Raw genomic sequence first — 6,386 nt, forward strand, 5'->3', positions numbered from 1 at the left:
TTACAGGCATGCAAATGCTTTACTTTATTAAACAGCACAAATTGGCATATTCACCTTATTCAGCAGGGTTGCAAGATGTCAATCAGTGATCAATATAACTGACAGATGTGCTTTAAAATGAATTAGCATCCATGCAAACATCGAAGACAGATTAATTTGGTTCAAGTTGGAATTCCACAAAGGCCGGGACTAAATTGGTTACCAACGACTGTCTGGAATCATCTCTAGGGAGTGAGTGTAAATGCACAAAAAGCAACTTGCTGATTTCGCTATTTGTTGCAAAATAAATAAATAAAAACTGGAGGACTGCTGCTGGCTATGTTTTGATGATGGATTTTGAATAATGCAAATATGATAAATTAGCCAACATGTAGCATTTCACTAATTAATTATAATTAATCATGTTGAAGTTTTCAGAGGTGTAGTCAGTGATAATGTTGTCTGTTTGATGTATTGCCCATATGAAGCCCAGCGTGCGGATCAACCCTTGTCTCTGGGCAGAAGCTTACTGGTCTCCAGTTTGGTTTGGTCTCAAGTTTGTGTCTGCGTGGTTGTGTGTGTGTGTGTGTGTGTTTCATTCAATGTGTCCTCCTCATTCTACCCCACAGATGGGATTTCATTTTAATTGACAGTTACCCAGATCCATTCGTCAAAATGACAAGCAAAGGGGAGGGGGACTGTTGAGTTGAGGTGCACCCTGAGTGTACTCAGTGAGGTATAGAGGTGGAAGTATTTCATTTGTGTGCATTTCCGTCTGTCTACTCATGTGTTTGTCTGCATGTCTTTCTCAAGTTTTTTTACGGGCTCCAGATAGGTCAATCTTAGCATCAAACTGCAGCATCTTGTGTTTGTTAGAGTGTGTATGTGCATGTGTGTGAACTTGTTTATGAGCGCAGGGTGCATAGCCTGCTGATCCATTGATCTCAAGCTATCTCTGTGAAGTCTGGCCTTTGTCTGCCAGATCTACCTCTCCTGCCGTCTTTCTTTTCGCTGTCATTCCCTGACACATGACTCTGACACATCCTGAGTGTTGCACTGGTGGGAAAATAACACATATCTCTGACCTCTTGAACTCTTTCTTCTCCGAAAGCCCTAGAGAAAGAAAGCTTTAGCCGCCCATGCCTCTTTAAATGTCCACCAAGGGACAGGGCTATTGAGACAAGGGGGGTAGAGAGACATTTCAAGACAGGTATAGATCTTCAGCTGGTGTCAGGTATGGGTATTGAGCAAAACAGCCAAGGATTTATAGCATGCACACTTCATGTATTGTGCATGGACTACAAAGAGCCCAGAGTAATAGACAGTGTTGTCAGCAGTTCTCTGCCTGGCTTTTCCTATGAGCTCTGTTCAATGTTAAATCACAGTCTGTATACAAAGCCGGTCAATTCTTTTCCGGGCCACTGCGCTCAGTGTTTACTGTATCATGCTTAAGATTCCAAAACAAATTGACATGCGGAACACTTTTATTATATGTACAAGTCAAGACCAAGAGATTAAGTTAAATGGAAATGCTTAGTTAACACACACACACCCTCAGATGATGGGCTGTCACATGTCATATCAGACCCTCATGGGGCCCGCTCGGTATTCTGCTCACACAGTAAGCGACAAATAGCCATGAACACTTCGCATCAGGTGATTCGAAAGCTGAAAGGGGGTCTGTAGGGGGACGGGTGGGGGGAAGTGGGGGGGGTCCTGAACGGTCACATAATGTTGTCTTTGGATCGGCCCAAGGAAGCGATGTCACAGATCATTCATGGAGCCGGTGTTGTATACATTAAGGAGGGAGGGGAGGGGATTGGCGGAGGCCTCTCCACAGCAACAGAGGAGAGCCTATGGAAAATGCCCCAGCTACCTAGCCAAGACGGTGATGTCATCAGAGTGGAACATGCATTTCCACATGCTGTCTGCTGTACTGCGTGTGTGTGTGTGTGTGTGTCTCCTCCTGTACGTGTGTGTGTGTGTGTGTGTTTCTGGTGGGAGTAAAATGAACACATACACACCTCCTACATGCTGCATCACCTTCAGGCCGTCCTCAGCTGTACCACAGGGATGTTACCTCTTGAATGATTCTCTCATGTTTATTGAATGAACTGCACAACAAGCTCATGTTCATGGGTGATTTATCTTGTGCAGGTGTGATTATGTCAATACATTGATTAATCAAGCAGTGATTGAGGACCATATGCTCTACTGATGATTAATATTGATAACTACGTGCCACCCCGCACTTGACAATACAGATTCAATCACACACATCCGTGCTACAGAATACAAGGTTGAGTGTGTGTGTGTTTAAGAATGTTTTACCATGTGTAACTGGTGACCCGAGGGATTACATCTCCCCCCCAAAGCTCCCGATCACATTGTGTACTGGCAATAGCGTATTGTATCACTGGTGGCAGCCTCTTAAAGAAGTTTGAAAATGTGTGCAGCTTGCTCTTTATTCCTTGCTTTCTAATCCGTTTTGGGCTCACAATGGCGCTTTTCGCAACAATAGTAAAAGCAGTGAAAAGGGACAACTGCAAGCGTGGCCACAGCATCTGAGCACTGATTTCATGTGCAGGAAGAAAAAACAGAGAGTGTGTGTGTGCGCACATGTGTTTTCTGTGCGTGTTTGTGCCCATGCACAGTATTAAGCACAGTGTGGACATGCCAGTCAGTTTGCATGAGGTCATTATACTGTCCCTTGCTCCCTTTGCACATAACAGAAAAGTATGTAAGTTGCACTCATCAGAGTGCTAGCAATGTGTTAATCTAGTTAGACGGACTGTTTGAATGACAGTGGGCGTGACGGGTTTATGTTTAACAATATATCTCTTTAAGTCGCTGGTCCCAGTGTTGTCACAGCTGCTGAAACTTGGCATGGGACAGGCAACAAAGGGGAAAAGAAGGCATCAGAGCATGGGCAACTAGGGCATAAAAGAGAAAGGAAAAAAACATCTATACAGTTATCCACAAGCTGTCAATCTTCACTGTCAAATGTATCTACTTTGGAAAGTGTTTTTAAAAAAATGTGGAGGTGCGAGGCACCAGCTTATCAGGACAGAAAGGCAAAAACGTTGAAAAAAAACAAATTTATTCACATTACCTTCAACATAATTAGGTATTAATGTGGTGCTACTAAGAGGAAAATTTGTTCAGACTGTAATCTGACACCACTTAAATACAGGATAAATTCCTCATTAGTAAGTTATACTAAGGTATGTGAATAGATTCTTTTACAGCTCCCAGCAGCCGTGACTGTTTTTTTTTTTCTCTCTTTTCTTCTTCTTTCCAGTACTTGGCCACAGACAGAGACTAGTGGCAGAGCTGATTTGTTGCACTGCATTATGCTGACAGATGGACTGATTGTTGACAAACAGTTCAACTCAATGCCAGCACCGCCACGGTCATCTTCACTCCACTGCCTGACTGTCCACTGTTGTGTGCTGATTTGCTGGAGCTCCCCTGGATGACAACCATGCTTCATCCCTCACTTTCATTGCACCATAAAAGGGTCCTCTGTGGTGCTGGATGCTGCTGTTTACTGGTTAGTCTTTGTCATCATTAGGGTGTCACAGACAGGATAACCAGAATGAGAGAAGGGGTGTTGGGAGGACCGTCAGAGGGTGGAGACTATAACCATAGCCAGGGCAGGAGTCACCTAGGTCCACAAGAATCAGATCATCTGTCCATTCATCTTCATATGTCTGAATCCCAAATGGCCGCTGAGCACTTGGGAACCCAGAGGGGAAGGACACAGACCAGTGCCCAGACTAACATACATATATCTGATAAAGCTAAATCTTCATTGAGAAGCTATGTGGCTAAAATCTGTTTTTTGTTCACAAAAATGAATCCAACCAAAGAATTGGTGTTTGCAGGAAAATTCAGTAATTCAGAGAGATTAACTGAATGAGTTCTATAAGTTACAAGAAGTCTTTGATCTTGAAAATGATTTGTATGCTCTGTGATCACACAGCAAAGAGGTTCTGGGTATCTGTGTATATTTGTGCCTATCTGCTTGTGTGTGTGTATTTAAAGCCATATGCAGATTTTCTTTGCTCCACACCTGAAATAGAGGCTTCACCTGAGGATGAACCTGAGCTGAGATCTAAGTTTTTTTGGGGGGTTTTGTGGGCTGCAGACAACCAGCGTCTCACTGACTGTGGGAGAAGATCCTTTAGGTCCTGCAGCAGTCTGTTCTGCTGTTGGGATAACGAGGGGGCTCTGATCTCATCGTGCCACGGCTCACTTTGCCGGGAAGGAACGGGATGATGTAATGCTGCTTGCGCAGCAGCAGCACGCACTTATCAGATGCACTACAGGAGAGAATGGCTGAGGAACCGATAATAATAATAAAACCTCTACGGTGATCTTACGTAGCATCATCTTTATCATAAACATGATTATTGTAAAAGTCATCCTCATACTCATATGTACACTACACATCTCTACCCCACTTAATTGGAATTAAATTAGTAATTTTATTTTCTTATCAGCAGGATGTGTTGAAGTTATACCTTAAATTTATATTTCAGTTGCATTGCCTTTATTATGTGCTTGACAAATCAAAAAGAGGTAAATAGTACAGCTACAAATGTTGTGAAAAAGCAGAACACGCTCACCAGATATTCAAGGCATGAACAGCCATCTAAAGTTGAGAATGATGTGTCGGACAGTTTAATGGCAAATCACATATTCCATCCGATTCACCCTCTACTGAGATGTATAAATTACCAAATTAATTAATTGCTTTTTACAGCAACCTACAAAAGAGCCCATCCATTTACATTACCTTCATCTTTCCCCTTGCCATAGTACCAGACAGTCACCTCCAGAGAATCATACTACTCCCGTCCTGTATAATTCTGGGGTGAGAATATTATACTGTGGATTTTATGCTAGGTAATTAAAGAGATCACTGTTTTATGTCCTAGGCAGGGATGGACCTTCCCTGATTCACAGCCCTACACACTAAAGTGGAATAGCCTTGTTCCTACTCTTGACTTCTCCAGTTTAATTGTCCTTTGTGTCGGGCTTATTTCTTCTCTAACTGCCCTAATATATGATACTTTGAGCGCAGCATTCTTCTTTTATATAAAAAAAGGGCTATTGATGCACTGAAGCAAAGCATCGCACCTGTCAAAATGTGATGATGATAGAGACTGCATCACCTGCCTCTGCCCGCTTACCTCACCTCTTTTTTTACATGGTCTTGGCATAGTATAGCAGCATGACTGAACTCAGCGCCTGCAGCCACAGCCCAGCCCTTGTCCTGTCCAACGCTCCTTTCCTGTACGAGTGCCTCGGAGGTGAAGCATGTGTCAGGGGCCATAGATGAAGCCAGAGAGTGGGAGATGAGTCAGATGAACACTTGTCAGGTGATGTCATCTCCAGTGAGCGCTGATGACCGGTCCCAGCTGTTTCCGTGCACTGAGGCACACTCTGCAGCACCTGTCTGAAGGCGTTTTATTTCACACAATTGCAGTACAGAACAGGCTTGCTACTCACAAGGCTTTCATAACTCCCTGGTGATGAAGCCAACAGAGGTCAAACGGGGCAGACAGTACATCTCCAACAGAGCATGGTTCTATACTGTCAGTGGGGCTGAGACAAGTTCCAGAAGGTGGAGAATATCATTGTTTAGTATTATTATTATTATTATTATTTATTTGCATAATTAGCTGTTTTTATTTTAGCACACAAATGTGTCACAGGTGTTACGAACCTCTTAGTAATGCAACCATGAGTATTTCTGATGACATCATTTCTGACACAGACATGGTCATCCACATTATGCAAAGTGTAGTCATACAGTGTAACATCCACCTCACATGGTCTCTCTGAAAACATGATGCTTTCCCAGAGCAAAGTTGTCAAAGTTGATTCTCATGCATAGTTATTTTGTAATAAAACTCCAGGAGTTGAATGGAAATGTAGAGACATGCTGTGGAAAAAAGAAAATGTATTTCCAAACATTGTATAAAGATTGGATCAGTCGGACTGAACTACACACACTTGCATACACAAGCACCTGCACACATATCTCAGCACAATACACAGACAACACAGCAGCTCCTCACTTATAGTAAATCAAGAACTGTTTCACTGTAATAGCTGTACTTTGTAATAGCCATCGCAGTGGAATAACTCTGATTTAATCTCGCCAGCAATCAATATGTTTTGACCGCTATGATTGATGAGTATTAAGTAGGACTATTAACCGAGAGAAAAAAAGTGTCTAAGTCTGAATCCCACTGCCCACCACTCAGTCAAAGCACTAATGTGAAAGGGAATAATTTGTCAGCTAATTCATAAATAGGTTTAGAACTGTGGACATATTTTCTTCATGAATATGTGAATTACTTGTGCATTGATTTCTATTGTGTGGGAAAATGGGA

This window comes from Thunnus albacares, chromosome 15, assembly GCF_914725855.1.
Source record: "Thunnus albacares chromosome 15, fThuAlb1.1, whole genome shotgun sequence".
Taxonomy (NCBI): domain Eukaryota; kingdom Metazoa; phylum Chordata; class Actinopteri; order Scombriformes; family Scombridae; genus Thunnus; species Thunnus albacares.